Source organism: Lonchura striata, chromosome 5, assembly GCF_050655825.1.
Source record: "Lonchura striata isolate lonStrDom1 chromosome 5, ASM5065582v1, whole genome shotgun sequence".
NCBI lineage: Eukaryota > Metazoa > Chordata > Aves > Passeriformes > Estrildidae > Lonchura > Lonchura striata.
The window spans coordinates 45,566,457-45,582,605 of NC_140707.1; the positions used below are offsets into that span (position 1 = coordinate 45,566,457).

A 16,149-nucleotide genomic window follows, 5' to 3' on the forward strand; every position below is an offset into this window, starting at 1 on the left:
TATGACCATTACTTTTCATCAGTCACAATCTTGTCTAGCTTCTGCTGTGAAGAAAAGCTTAGCTGCTGCTTAGAGCTAAACTGCCTTCAGAGGTCCAGAAGAAATTCAGTTGGAGTAACACATCTTACTGATTTGCTGCTGATATACATATTCAGTAATTTACTGCAGAAGTATTGGTATGTTAACGCCCTAAACAGCTGAACACCATCCATCAGGCACTGCCTTGCTATGCACTGAATGTACAGAAAAGCCATAAAGACGTGAAAATAATTAAGTGAAGAAATAAAAGATATTTTAACGGAATTGCTAATGAATAATGCTGAGTTTATTTCTCTGCCTACATTATACAATAGAGCCTTGAGATTTGGCCAAGTGAGTGTATTGCTACTTCATCTAAACTAGAGTATATTTAGATGTGCATGTCATCAGTAAAAAAGCAAGAATTAGTCTTGCCTGTTACAGTGCTAGTGATAATAATTGCTCAGATTATTTCTTGAACAGAGTTAGCTTCTTTTTGGCTAATGTTTTTGGCAGAATATGGAAGGAACTAATACATACATGGTCACTAATACATATGTAAGAGGCCACTTTACATCTGAGCAGCTTAGTACTGTTATGTCACTGCAGCAGAGAACAGAATTTATGCTATTTCTCTCGTTAGAAAGCAGAAACTAACAGCACCTATTCCTGGTTTAAAATTAAAAAAGAAATCCCACATCCCAAAACCCCACCAAACTTGCCTCTTTGCCTTAGTTTTATGGGGGAGAAAAGGCTGTTAGCTACTGCATGCTATGCACTGAAGAGAGAACTCAGGTGCTGAACCACCACTCTCCTTTGGGATAAGTACCTTTAATTACATTTTCTCACTTGATGGTAAAGACAAAACTTAGTCCTCCTGTCCTTTCTCCAGGTGGCCACATGGAGACATATTTGGCTCAGTTAGGAGGTGGAGCCAGTAGCTGCTACTTTCCAGGACAGTAAAAGAGCACAGGAGCTCAGGCTCAGCTGGGAGGTGGTGATTAGTGGTAAGAGGAAGCAGGGAATAACTTTTTTCCTTGTTCTTGCCTGTGGCTCACTAGCTTGAGTTTATGCTGATAGCAGAGTAAGGTCTGACTTCTCTAGAAGGGAGCTTGTCAAGATGATGAGCTGGAGTCTTCTGAAATGTAGCAGTTTCATACTACCATGGTGCAGAAAATAAACTAGTGAAAAAGCCTGGGTCCAGGGTGGTCCAAATCTGTAGTCCAGGCATGAATTCTGTCACCCCTTCTCTTCTCCAGTGTGGAACTTGCTGGGCCTAAAATATGTAAAAAGTTGATGCAAAACTTGAACTGCTGCTGCTCTCTTTGTCCTCTGCCTGATTATCTAAAAGCACAGTTAATTTGTAATGTCAGTCTGCTTGTATAAGTTTCCTTCGGGGGTATAAGATTCCCTAGTGGTACCTGTTCTATGAAGACAACCTTCCCATATGGAAACCTTCCAAAATTAACTGGAAATTCAGTTTTTGTCCTCTGTATTCAGCTATTATAGATTATTTCTTCTACTGATACTATTACTTAAAATGTTCTAAAATCTGTTTCAGTGCTCTAAAGAGCTGAATTTAAATCTGTTTTTTATGGATGTAACTTTTTAATAACAACAGAAATTAGCTTCTTTCTAACTTTTAAATTTCTAACATGAGTGTGACATGATAACAGCAATATTAGCAAATATTAGGTAATTTCCAAGATGCAATTGGAAGCACTGGGGACATGACTGTATACACTTGTTTATAACTTATAGAAGCAGAAAAATCTGCAGAGCAAACAATTATATGGGTCTATAGAAACCTTTGAAAAACATCAGTAGTATCCAAAAAAAGTCAGTAAGGAGGAGAGTACAAGTAGAATTCTAGTTACCTCGTTAGTAACTATTTTGCAATGCACATTGAGGAGAAAATAATATTAAGTAAAATAAGACTATCACTACTCCATTTCAATAAGCTAGGACCACTCTGAAAAGGTCTCAGGCATGATTACATAAGTATAGATCTGTGGCCAAAATGTTGTCCATCTCTCTACATATCCCATTTGACACTACAACATACTTCTGGTAGGTATCATAGTTATGGGGCTTCTGTGATGGTTCCCAAATGCTAAATCCTCCACAGGTGAGAGTCTTAAGATTGACTTTGTCAGTGGTGAGTCAGTTTTGTTGTGGCACATTTTTACAGAATTTTCTGTATAAAAATAATAAACTGAGTACTCAGTACTGCAGTACTGATTTGTTCACTCCAGTGTGCATTTGCCAGTCCATTTACACCATACATTCTCAGAGCTTCTGTGGTCCTAACAAATATATTGTCATTGCCTTAAAAGATAATGGTAGCAAAGATAGACAAAATGGTTCTGAGAGTCAGCTGTTAATGCATATTGATTGCAAATGGCAACATTGTGTAGGGAGCTAGGCACAAGAAAAAAAGAGAAACCATGAAGATTCTGAAACAATCAACTTGACATTTAAATCAGTGATAACCAGATCAACAACTGCTGAAGGTCTCCTACAAAACAGAATGAAAATTTTCTACCTCCCCATATACCCAAATTACATTACAGCAGCCTACAGGTTTAAAGAGAAACAATTTCAGGTAGGTCCTGCTGTATGACTCTTGTCCCACAAATTGCTTTTGCATACAAATATTTTCTTGCATTACTGTTAACAGCTCAATGGCCCATTCAGAGAAACAAAAACTCAGAAAGCAATTCATCTAGTAAAGGAGCTTCTAAACAGCATGGTTCAGGTACAAACATCCTTGTCATGAAGTTACTGGAGATCTTGCAGTCTCTAAGTATGTCTGGCATGCATTACAGTTCCCCAGTTGCAGTACATCTACAAGGATTCCCAGGCATCCTTTGGTGTGTTCTTTTAATTTACACGAGAATATATGGCAAAAGTATGAGTGTTTCAGTGAGACTTTTCAAAAATGGGTTCCATGTCCTACCACATGCAAGTGCTGAATAAATTGTTTTCCATTTTAGAGATATGGTTTGTGCTGTTAGCTTGCCACTGGAAGCATTGAAGAGGATAACGTTCTGTCAAGCAAGAATGAGAAAACAGGTTTGTAAATGAGAAGCTGAAAGCAAAGCCTATGTACTGGGCATAGCTGTGTGATGCTCTGCTCTGGGCTGCCTCTTCATGGATTTGATGTTTCACAATATGATGTTTTGGCAATACATTTCAAATGTGTTCTGAAAAGGCTGTGTGACATCTGATATTCTTTTGCTTGTGTCAAACTTTGCAGGCCTCCAACACAACTTTACAAAACTGCAGGCTTTCAGTTCACACATGATTTTAAATCTGATTAAATAACACTAGGCATCAAATAAGGAGATAAAGCTTTAAATTTAATTTGAGTCACCTCCTGCTTAGAGCTGCACTAGACAAGCCTCTCCCCAGTTGTAATTCTGAGTTAGTAAGTAACTTGGTATGCCAGCCAGCAAGACTCAGGTTTTCCAGAATCAATATTGCAGTTATTGAGTAATTATAGTACTTGCTTGGGAAGATGGACAGTGGGATATTTGTTCAGGGCCTGATGAGTGATAATGGTGCTCAATGAAAGGCGATAATTGAAAACAAAATTATCTTAATGCAGTTGACTGACACAAAAGAAAGACTATAGTCTTTAAATCAAAACACACTTTTTCTTCTTGATTTTCAATACATTAGTTTAAAAATAACATCCACCAGCAAGACTTTTAGAGGGCAATATACCACTTGCACTTCTTCAGACCATCAATAAAGGCTCTTTAAATGCTAATGCTCTTAGAAAAGCATTTTCTCACTCAAGGTGTTCTTACAGGCTATTACCAATCAGAAAAAAGAGGAAGTGTCTGCATTTCCTTTACAAGCTAAGTTAAACTTTTCCAATATACCTTTTCACTCTTCCATAACTTTTAGCAAGAACTCATTTAACATATGTCATTAGTCTGTGAAGCACACATAGTGTGTATTCCTCATCCTTCTGCTACTGCATATACACATTGTCTTGACTCTATGGAATTGCTGCAAGTTCACCAGGAATCGCTCCCAGTCAGTAAGCAAAACATGATCTCAGAACATTCAAAGAATACTGCAAAATTACTTAGTATTGTAGACTTAGGTAATGCAGCCATATTCTCCTCATGAGGATGACAACCTCACCTAAAAATGTGAGAATAGGAAAGCCATGATTTGCCACTCTGGTTCTGTGGCATTTCCCCATTCTCTAGTAAAGCCATAAGTCAGCAATCAAGCATGAATTCTGTGTATTTAATTACATGTAGCTGGGCAAAATACTGTGTAAGGATGATGGCCTTCCCTGAAACTTCAGCCAAAAATGTACTTGGAGAAAAATGCTTGTTTCTATGCAGATTAGGCAACCAAATAAGTTAAAACCAGTAAATTTCTGGAGTCCTGTCCCAAGAGGGAAAGAGCAAGAGTATAGCTGGAATACAGCAGAAGAGGAACTGTGGAGTGGAGAATAGATTGTGGCTGGTGACCTCTGCTAATGCCCTATTCTGTTGTCAACACACTCAAAATGGGCAAAGTAAATGGAATGGATATGTTACTGCTTCTTGTTTGTTGCCCTAGGCAGGTATCTGCTTTGTCTTTGACAACACATTTGGCAGGAATTCCAGATGTATTCTCATTATCTTGATAGACCTATGCCCTGGGTCTGGCAAAAATGAACACCACAAGGGTGCCTGTACTTCTGCTGTAACTAAGAGGTCACCACGTCCCATAGTCTACTCAAAATCTGAGCACAGAGGGGAGATAGCTCCTTGGCCTGCCCCTTTCTAACATTTATGTCCTCACCTTGTGGGTGTTATGAAGGCAGCTAGGCCACATAAAAGTATGGTCTAGAATCCAAGTTTACACTAGCAGTGGCCTTTGCTAGAGAAGACTTTAAAATAAGGCAACCTGCCCATTCTAACACCCTGGTTTGTAGCAGATGTATGTCTGTCCCTTCTCATAAGAAGCCACAGGAGAGTGAAAAGACTATACATCCTAGCTACTCTTTAGACACTCATTGTCAATGATAAAATTAAATATGACACATATTGTATGTATGTATGACATTATGGAAGAAAACATAAGGAAAGGGTACCAAAATTTTAAAGCTGCTATTTCTCCAGTGTTTTTTCCCTCGATGGTTTTACATCATTATTTCTCTCAATTTCTCATTATATTTTCTCTAGATTCTTCAGTAATAAACTGAATTTTTTTAATCATCTAGACCAGCAGACCACTAGGGCATTTTTTTAATATGAAAAACAGCTTAAAAATTGTTGTAGTAGTTTACATCAAACAGAGAAAAAGCATTTTATTGTTATGTTTATATTGTTTACCAAAATGAATATGTAACCCATGTATTATCAAATAGCAATATTTAGTTCTCATGGAAGATAATAATATTTATTTTTAATGTAGCTAAAATTAGAAGACAGAGCCCTTATGGATCAGGTGGAAGATGATGGTTCTTTCTCTGGTTAGGTCAGTACACTGGGAATTAGATTTAGGAGACCTCCTTCTGCCTGAGGGAAAACAAATTTTGTCTCCTGTGTGCATTTTCTAATACATCGGAGCATAAGATATTCACAACCAAAAACTTAACTTGCAAAAATCTTAATGGCCAAAAACTTTCCAGGCAGGACTCAACCTATTTAGTAATCCAAAAAGAATGACCAGATAATCTTGAAAGGTCCCTTCCTATCTCAAACTCTTTTTTTTGATTCTGTGATTTCATATCCTTCTGTTTGGGAGAATTGTAGTTCTGGACATGTGAGTTCCAATTCCTTTCCTTTTCCTTTTTCTTTCACTCTGGACATGTGAGTTCCAATTCCTTTCCTTTTCCGTTTTCTTTCACTTCTTTTATAGACTATTAGCCGATAGGTCACAGACTTGAAAATTTGCCAATATAAGTTAAAGTCCTTTTAGGAAACTGAAGAACAGAATCTGAGTTTTGCACATCTTGGATGAGCCACACTGTCTTTGATCTTGTTGCATAAATGATTTCTTGATTTCAGAGTGAAATCAAATCCTCACTTTCAGTTGACTATTTTTCAGCTGAAGTTATACAAGGAACTTGAGCCAAAATTCACAATTAATTTTAAGTCACCATAAATTGCTTTGGTTATTTTGCCAAAATGCTGTTAATGATCAATTTGACCAGTTCCAAAACAATTTCTCATACATTTTAGGCTTTCCATTTGCATGGTTTCAGGCACCTGTTTTCAATTGTACAACAACTTACAGAAAGTAGCTTTTATTAATTTATAAGCAAAAGTAGACTTTATAGATCACTTATATTTTGTGTAAATAATTTACCATATACCTAGATTTATTTGTATACATTATATGCCTCTTACAATATGTTCTCTGCAGAAGACAAGGAGTCAGAAAATAATAGGTATTATTAGTATCCCAGAGTTTATTATCAGCAGTATGACTTTTATAAAGTTAATTATGTCCAAAATTGTGTAAAACAGTGTTAATAATTTTTTGTAGCACTGACTCTCTAATAAAAAAAAGTAGTATTCTACTGTGAGCTTTTTTTTCTGATGCTTTAATATTGAAAATCCATCAAGCTGTTTTGACAGATGAACAACACAATTTTGTAACAGAATGGAAAATTTTAGAAACTGAATAGCTGATAAAAGATGACTGGAATCAGGGAGGATTGATGTTATAGCTAAAGGCAGCATTAGAGATTAGGTACTCATTTTGGCTTTTCAGAAGGCCTGGTGACTCATTCCACATAAATGAAGTTTGTGATATGTAATGAAATGCTTTCTATCTTCACTGCAAGCAAATTAGCACATATTTTGTGGGAAGAATATTAATGTTATCTTGCATGTGTTTCAGAGCAGGAACACATTAACAGAGGAGATTTGAAAAGAATTTCACTTTTATAATGTCAGGTGGTAAAAGCTATGAAACAAGGTCACCTTTGTAAAGTAAAGAGAGAAAATTAGGTTATAAACAAGCCATGCCTAAAAATATATTCAGTTTGTTTCACTGATCAAATGTAATAGCTTGTTGCCTCTTTACCAAGAATGATAGTCATAAGTTCAGAATGGAATCTGTAAAGTTAAGCTATTAGAAAGCCATGGTTTGATGAGGGAGAAGGGATAAGACTCTCAGTGGGCCAGAGTAATTTTATGCCATTAAGGAAGAAAACCAGACAGGCTGTTTCACAGCCTTTTCTGTCCCACATTGGAAAACAATGCATCTTCTTTTTTTTTTTTTGTTATTTTTTTTTTCCCAGGAGAGCAGGAGTGAACAGGAAAGGAGATGAATTTGAGGAAAATAGTGATAGAGGAAACTGAGTATGTGAGAGATACTGACAAACAGTATGCCATAAGAGCAAGATCGGCAAGACAGAGAAATTAAAAATGACACCTTTATTCTTTATTTGAAAACAAGAAAGATATAAGACCGTACATTTGCAAACATTGGATTAAATGGGACAGCTGGCCAAAGAGGAGGCTGGTTAGTAAATTAACAGTATTTTCTTAGAGAGGTTTGGATTACTCTATGGATGGTTTGTGAGGTAGGCACAATAAAGTATTAGAGTGAGAAAATGAAATATATATATATATATATATGTGTGTGTGTGTGTATAGGTGTAGAGATAACATAATGGGGATTATTTAGGAAGAAATATTGAATATAAGGAGCTAGTAGCTTGATATGAAGACACATATAGTGAGATAGATAGAAAAGTGATTTTCAAGGCAACCTGAAAAGGTAGATAAAGAAACACATTTGATGATAAAAGAAACTGGCCTTGGAACCTTGCAATCTTAACTTACTATCAAGATGACTTGTGGTAACAGTGGAAGTACTTCTAAGTAGGTAGCATATTTTTAGACATGATACAAGATTTTTCATCCCTCCTGGTTTATGAAAGGGCTCTAAAGATCAGAGACTTCTCTTAGTTACCTAACTTAAATTTAAGTAGAGTTCTTTAACACCATTCTTTCAAAATATGTTTAAAAAAACCCTGCCAGCCTTGCACACACACACACACACAAACACACATCACATATCTGCTCATTCAAGCAGTGGTTTCTCCCCAGTCTCTGGATCAATGCAATAAAGCTGATCAAAGATCTAAAAACCAGTTGGCTGTCATATTTAAATTTAGCTGAACTTTCTTCATCAAAATATTTTTATGCTACCTTTACAATTTGATTGGTAGTCACCTAGAAGTTTGTGCTGGTTCGGAGAAGTTAGAGTGAACTTTCCTGTTAACTTCAGTAATTATTTTAGAAATGCTATTTAAGACAAAACATTTTATTATCCAGTTTCTCTAAAATGTAGTTCCCTTCCTTTGAAACAGTTTATAAACATAACAACTTCAAATTTTTGATAAAGAGAACACCAGGGAATCTAATATTGCTTGTCTACCACACATTGGTGAAATATATTTTGTTCAGTTAATGTTTCTGAAAGACCTTGAGGGCTTTTGATGAGGTGCTTATTACTTCTCGAGCATGCTCTTATAATTAAATATTGTGCTTTATAACTTGTGCTGGGGTACACTGACAGAGCACCAATGAAACTAATACAGCTGTAGATTTATATCGAATAAAGAGCTTCTGAGAAATATTTAATGCTTACCACCAATTAACAATCTGAGGAGTCTAGATAAATAAACAACATAGTGTTAATGATTTTAAGGGAGAAAGTCATATCAAGAAGAAAAAATAAAAAAAAAATGGTTTTATTTTGCATCAGTCCCCCAGATAAAACATAACATTTTAACCAAAAGTCAAATCTATGGATCCAGAGTCTGGAGGAGAAAAACCATCACCAGTTGTTTTCTGAATAATATATATACATTTAAATTTGTCAGAGCAGTGCTTTCAGGTAAGCCTAGACTACATCCAAGTATGTGAAAAAAAAAGTAGAGGAGAAAGGAGGTTTAATATGAATTTCCATAGGTTCACCACATGTAAATTATATCCTTGAACATGACACAAAAGCCAAGATTATGTCATTATTTGAAATATGACCTACCTTTCTAACTTAATACTTGTGGTGACTGATTTGAAAGGAAAACTAAAACAGTCTCACCCTGTCAGAGAGACTGTATTTTTATAGGAAAGCCAAACTGTAAGATAAATTAAAGACAACAAGAAATGAAGACAAGATGTATTTTATTAATATATTGTTTTTGCCAAAATAGACCCATGAGATGTGACTATAGTTGTACAAACAATATTTTAAGATCCTGTATTTAAAATTTCATTGAATGCAGTTATTTGGGAAAAAAAAAATTAAAAAAAACTGTCTTCCTTCTTTCAGTAAGAAAAGGGAAGGGATGAAAAATTTGAAAGAAATAGAGGCCACTTGTAAACAGCAAGGGTCTACAGAATTTGTATATTTTTCTGTAATAGTCTGAATGCATTTCACTTAGATTTGAAAATCATATTCATAGTGAAGTGCTTTGTGTATGGACATACTCTCCCGTAGTACAATATTGTCTAGTTGCCTGTCCACACTGAGAGCCCAGATTTCATTTTATATTCTCTTTGAAGATTCTAAAGCTGGGCTCCAGGCAGTATCAGTTACTGCAGAGATTTTTGAGGGTTGTAGCTATGTACAACTTCCAAATAGGAGTGGCCTATGCTGTGCAAGTGTCAGAGAAACACCAAAATCTACACGTATTCAGAGCTAGCTAGTGGTGTAGATTACCAGGTGTTTATTTAATGCAGACTGCCCTGTTGCCTCAATTATCTTTCAGAATCCACATCACTTTCTCTCCCAACCCTAAGAAATAGTTTGATTACAATGGCAGAGAAAGAATTACAAACCTATTAGGGATTTTGAGCTCTCACAAGTTAAAACACCTTTCATGCTCATATTGAATTCAGTGAAGTCTTCATTTATTAAGACATTCTATTTAATATCTGTTTTGAAGTAGTTCTTCATTAACACAATGTAAAGTGGTATTACTTGGAAGCAAATGTAGAAGGTATAGGTTACCTATAGTTCAACTTAGACCTTAAACCTTTTAAATTACTGTAACTTTCTCTTCAAGTTTAGAAGTCTGCAGGGCAGAAAGCACAACCTTCTAGTAAATTGATCTTGTGTTGATAATTTTCAACACTGCCAACCTGAAATTTTAATGTAAATTATGTGCTACTCTTCATTGTTGATGATCCTTCTATGACATGAATCACTTTTGCTTGCTTTATAAATTATCAGTAAAGACTCTTGTTTAGTAGGGGAATAAGAAGATGATCAGGGTTTACATTTGCAGGTCATTTGGTGATAGAAGGTCCTGTTAACTCCATCTACTCACCCTTTGCTTGAGAATGTCCAGTCTTTGAAAGTTCACACATTAAAAATATTATATATAAGATGAAAGTGCTCATAAAATACTGTGTATCACCACTTCCATGGACAAATGTGATTTATACTTTTTATTTCACTATTAAAAAAAAGTATTAAAAATGACATTATAAATATATCATATTGTTCTGAGGTGGCAATTCATAATTAGACAATTATTAAGCTATGATTAAATCTGTTTTAATGCCTCTTTATTATGATATGACAATTTTTGAAGGTTTTAGGTTTAATTTTGTTTTCTTGTAGTTTTATGAAGAAGAGTACTGAACATTAACAGGAATTACAGAAAAGTTTGCTAAACTGTTAATTTATAAAGAAGCTGTGCTATATATTTTGGCTTGTAAAATCAAATGCAAGTAAAATATATCAGCCTCTCAGTGAAGCGAATTATAGAGCAATTGATAAAATTCCCCTTGCTCAATAAAACAGATTATAATGTCCATGAGTACAAATCATTGCAGGTATTTAGTACTGCAGTGAAGGTGTAGTTTTTATGGCTCCTAAGCATCACTGTGGAAGGAATTCAGTATTCTGTGAAAGATTCTTTTTTAATCTGCAGCATCTGGTCTATGACCAGTGTTTGAATTGCAGCTGAGATTTAAGGTGTTTTGTTTCCCTGTATAGTCTGCAAATTGTCAGCTTCTGACTAATACATTTGCAAAGTACTATTGAAAATTTAATACAAAAATAATATTAAAATATACAAATTAATAATTTTTAACATTCTTTGCATCTGTTTTCATGATAAATGTCAGTACTGGTTTTGCTCATTAGCAACAAATGTCTGTGCTAGCAATTTCACTGTCACAATTAAAAATAGTACTGATTAGGAAGATTTTAATATTTTCACAAGTATTCAAAAAAATACAGGGATATGTGCTATAGTAAATTGCCAGAACAAGGACTCGAGCACTGCTGGACAGGTTCAAAGGAAAGCAGTTCAACACCTTCTGCCTTGAATTCCTGCCAGGTGCTGTCATAGTGGTGTAATGGGCACCCACCACCTTCAGAATACTTTCAACTCTGCATAAAGGGATGGACCACATCTCATGCAGTGTGTCCTACAGAGCTATGAACAATAGCAGACTTCTTAAGTGTCATATCAGTGGAATCATTTGCTCTGGGTTCCTAGGTGGCAGGCTGCTAGCCTGTAACTAGCTGACAAGGGAGCTTTTGAGTCACAAATTCTGACCAAAGCACTGGTCAGCTGTCAATGACTGAAAGAACTGAATGGGTCTGGTGGCCCAAATATTCTTTCTAGAATGAGAACACTATTCAAGGTATAACTTGCTGGTTTTCTATGAACCTGTAATAACGCTATCCAAATTTAATTTTTGAGTAAAATTAAAAAAAAAAATCAGAGAGTAAGAAATATTTGTGCTAAAGTCCAGATTCCATTACTTTTAATCACTCAAAGTGGTAGTGTTCTATGAAAGTTGTTTCAGTGGGTTTTACTGAAATCATTAAAAACACACTAATATTTCTTGCTTATTTTCACATTTTTTGTTTTCTCTATTGAGGAAATACAAGTCACTTTTCCATAACAAGAAGTTTTAGAGAATGATATTTGTATTACAAAATGACACACCCAAAACAGAAATTACACTTACTACTAGAAATGAAAAGATATTCAAGAGACAAAATATATATCTGTAAAAATGCATTCCTTTTCCATTTTCAGATTTCTTATATTTAATGAATTTGTCAAAGCAAGAAATCTATATCCTGTCAATCTGCATATGTGACTGCAGGTACACCTAGATTCCCCTAAAATTAACTATATAAACTGCCAGTCATTTATCTGACATTACGTAATTTTTCAGTCTTTTATAAATTCTTCTGCTTTCTTTTTGTCTTTATTTTATTTCTATTTTTATTTTATTTTATTTATTATTTTATTTATTATTTCTATTTTTATTTTACTGTGAAAACTAAATCACATATTCCAGTGAAAGTTTGTGCTTTGAAAATAATTTAAGAATATTTTGCAGGGAATTAAAAGTTCATAGGTGACCTTCAGACTGGGAACAGATTGATTCTGAGTTGCTCTTTATGACATTTCTTTTTCTTTTTTTCCTAAAATTAAAGGCTATTATTAACTGGAAAAGATAGAGGATTAAAGCCACTGGAGGCCTAAATCTAGCTTAAAGTATATTTTAGTAATTAATATCTTTCTATTCAGAACCTGAATCCATTTGGTTATGTAATACTAGAGTGAAATTCTTTAGCAAAGCATTTTAACATAAGATTGTGATATTGAATTGATGTCCATATTAGATAGGAAAGTAGAAAGATGCCTCCTGGGGATAAAGGTGGTTTGTTTTACTTTACAGCTATTGGTGTCTGTGTATGGGTAGAACAGTCAGTATCTGTATCTGACAAATGGATAGCAAATCCTACCAGTGTGTATAATGTTGTGCATGTAATGAAAAGTTTAATTTGACTTCTCTGCTTTCTGAACACATAAAATATCAGAGCTGTGCTAATTGTGCATGCAATAAATATTTTCAAGCACAGACCATTTTCCAGACATAGCATTAAAAAGTAATCAATTACACTCTATCCCCTTGAGATTACTCTACAATTCATCCACCAGCAGTCATGACACCGAATCCTAGTACGAGCAGTCAAGTTGGGATTTTAACTCAGTGAGTTGTTATGGCACATATCCAGGACATGATCGTGGGACAGCTGTTTTCTTCCGTAACAAGGTGAATTATAGCAGACAGTGAAGCCAAAAAACCTCTTAGCATTTGAGTAGGGTGCTCTCTGCCAACCAGGGAGCAGGCATTGACAGGATTTGGCTTTGGAAGGGCTGGCATTTGTTCCATTGCTTTGATTTGCCAACAACGGTCATATAGAATGGTGGAGTGGTGCCTCCTGTAGGGACATGAAATTACAGTGAGAGATAAGTAACAGCAGGAAGGACTTTAAAGTTCTCCTTTGAAAAAGCCCATTTTTTAGATGACATTTTCTACATATATGGCTGAAATACAGTTTCTGAATCTAAGTGAACCCTGAAATGCTCATGATTATTCGATATCTGCTCGTGATTATCTGCTCATCAATATCTGGTTATCAGGAAAGAATAAGGCAGTTTGGGCTGAAATATCTTTAATATGGAAAAGCCACTTTCTGACATGCTTATCATGTTGTTATTATAAAATTGTCATAAGTATTTAATATATTTTTGAGAATGTAGGCAGTATTATCATTGACTGTGGGTTCAAACAAATTTTTTAGGCCAGAATCAAAATTGTCTCTATATCCAATGTGAAAAGCACAAACTTAATATAATCTATATCCTACAGTGATAGAATTTAGTATAAATAATATGACTTGTATTCTTGTTCTGTAAATATGAAATGAATTCTCCATCTGGATTACAACACCAGGTCAACCCATACATCCTTATTCATTGAGCAGAAAGGTATCAAAGTAGTACACAAATACCTAAACTGATCATGTCTATCATTGTTTTATGTGCTTAATAATTGTCCTCTATTCAGAAAGACTGATTTCTTTTGGTTGTTTCTTGTTTAGGCTGACTCCTTTTAGGAGGTTGTAAAACCATTGTTTTCTAACTAGGAATAGCTGGAAATCTCTGTACATAATGACAGGTTGTTATCTGGCATAGTTTCTGTTCCAACATCTTGTGTAACAATACTTTTCCCAGCATGAATTCCAAACCAACTGCTAGCAGTACCTTCAATGGATCTTTTTCAGGCAGATTGTTCCCCTTGTACAAACATATATGCATAGTAAGTGTTAAAATACAGTATGGTTGTGAACAAAATATGAACTCAACCAGATTTGTTAACCATATGTACAGACACAGAGAAATACACAGGAATAGCATAAAGACATGTTCTCCACAAAAAGATCAAACAAGTTATGTTAATCTGATTGGTATGTGAAAGAAGAGTTAGGCTTGCAAATTAAGAAAACACTTAGTTCATCTAAATTTGCCACATTAAGATAATATGACATCGAAGACTGTGGAGTCAGAATAATAAACATAAGCCTCTGATTGGATTTATTCAAAATTTGACATAGATCTTCACTTCCATAGCAAAAAATTAAATTAAAGTGAACCAAATAAAAGAAAATCCATCAATTACAATATTGAAGATCTCACACTAGCAAGAAAGTTGCTGTCAAAATGAGATTCTAATTGAATTTTTTATTTTCTTTCTAAAATGGGTACCAGTTTCTTCCAGATTCCTTCTCAGGACAACATTAACAGTAATATCTAAGAATGTGCAAGTGTAGGAATAATATTTGAATCAATACTACATTTAGGATCAGCTAAAAAATGCCATTAAAAGCAAATTAATGATGTGAAAGAATTATATGCAGCATCACTGCTGCATCAATGAATACTGTAGTTAAAACATGTATGTAGCATAAATTCACATTCACCATGGTTGTCAAGGAAACTATTGCAGATTTGCATAATCTAAGAATCCTTTTTTTTTTTGCTGTGGAAGTAGCATTGCAATGTTGGAAATCTATAATGCCATACTGTTATTTCTGGTACCAAACAACAGTCTTATTTTTCCTAAAAGTCAATTAAAAAAATCCCAGAACATAAAGAGTACTGGATTAATAACTGATTAATGACTAAACTATGCAGATCAAGTTTTCTGCTCTTGGAATGACTTCCAATTTATATCAAGCTTGGATATAGAAGTATGTCAATGGTCACTCTAAAGCAAGGCTTCACAATAGCTTTTATAAGTAAATCAACCATGCATATGGAAACATAAAAACCAAGCATGTTCAAAGTTTGCAGAGAAAAGTTAATAATAACATCAGTACTGCTTCAGCCCTACTAGGAATATTGTGAGTTTCATACAGGAAGTATACCTGAATTTGGTTAATGCCAGATATGATGAGATACAGAAGAACCAAAACGCAGAGGACAAATCAGGCAAAGGAAATGGTAGGAAAAGGGAGTAAAAAGACATGGAAATGTTTCATATTTGCATAGAAGAAAAAATAATGATCAAATTTTAATGAAATAAAAAAAATGGGATAGCATATAGTTGTCCAAATATATGGAAAAATAAATGGAGAAAAGACAGATGATCTTTCAAATTTTACTTTACAACTGCCTTCCTAAAAGACAATTTCCAATCATATTAATTTTATGGTAAATAATTGTATTTATTGTTTATGTTTCATATTAAGTAATGCTAGGAAGGCAGAGAAGTTGCTCTGTGTTATTCTGGTCTGATACATGGTCATCTCAAACTTTTCTTTCACTGCAGGTGATATGAAGCCTGATAGGCAGGTGAAATGCAATAAGGCTGAAGTCACATTTTCTGCTTCTTAAAATTCTCAGAGAAAAGCACCTGTTTCCTGCACCAATTTCCTGGTATAAATTAGGCTGCTAAGGAGCTATTGAAAGAACTTACAGATCAAGTTTCACTAAGAAGAAAGGAAGGGCAAAACACACCTTCAGTATGGCACTGAAATGGACAGTTGCTGTCTGAGACCTCTACACAGTGATGTCATAGAAAGGAAAAGGTTAGAGCCTTGTGCTGCTTCAGCTAGCTTATAGCTTGATCTAACTAGTTTAAAACTAGATTAGGTGTACCTCTAACATGCTGATGGCACTGTAGACAGGATCCCTTTTTGTATCTTTGCATGATTCCTGTCCTCATTTTTACTGTAATTAGGAACAGGGCTTTTCTTGTAGATGGTGTGCAGTTGGGTGCAGCTTCCCTCACACCTAATTATCTATCTGCTGTGGCTAAAATGCAGGAG

The 16,149-nt window shown here is 34.8% G+C and overlaps 1 long non-coding RNA gene across 1 annotated transcript in view; it reads right to left on the bottom strand.

The window, feature by feature from the left end:
- Positions 1-9,162: 9,162 nt before the first annotated feature.
- The window catches only part of LOC146767351 (uncharacterized), a 33,591-nt gene continuing 26,604 nt past the window's right edge, over positions 9,163-16,149 (bottom strand). Inside the window, exon 2 of the long non-coding RNA XR_014955624.1 lies at positions 9,163-13,257. This is a non-coding gene — a long non-coding RNA (uncharacterized LOC146767351). The remainder of the gene's footprint in view (positions 13,258-16,149) is intronic.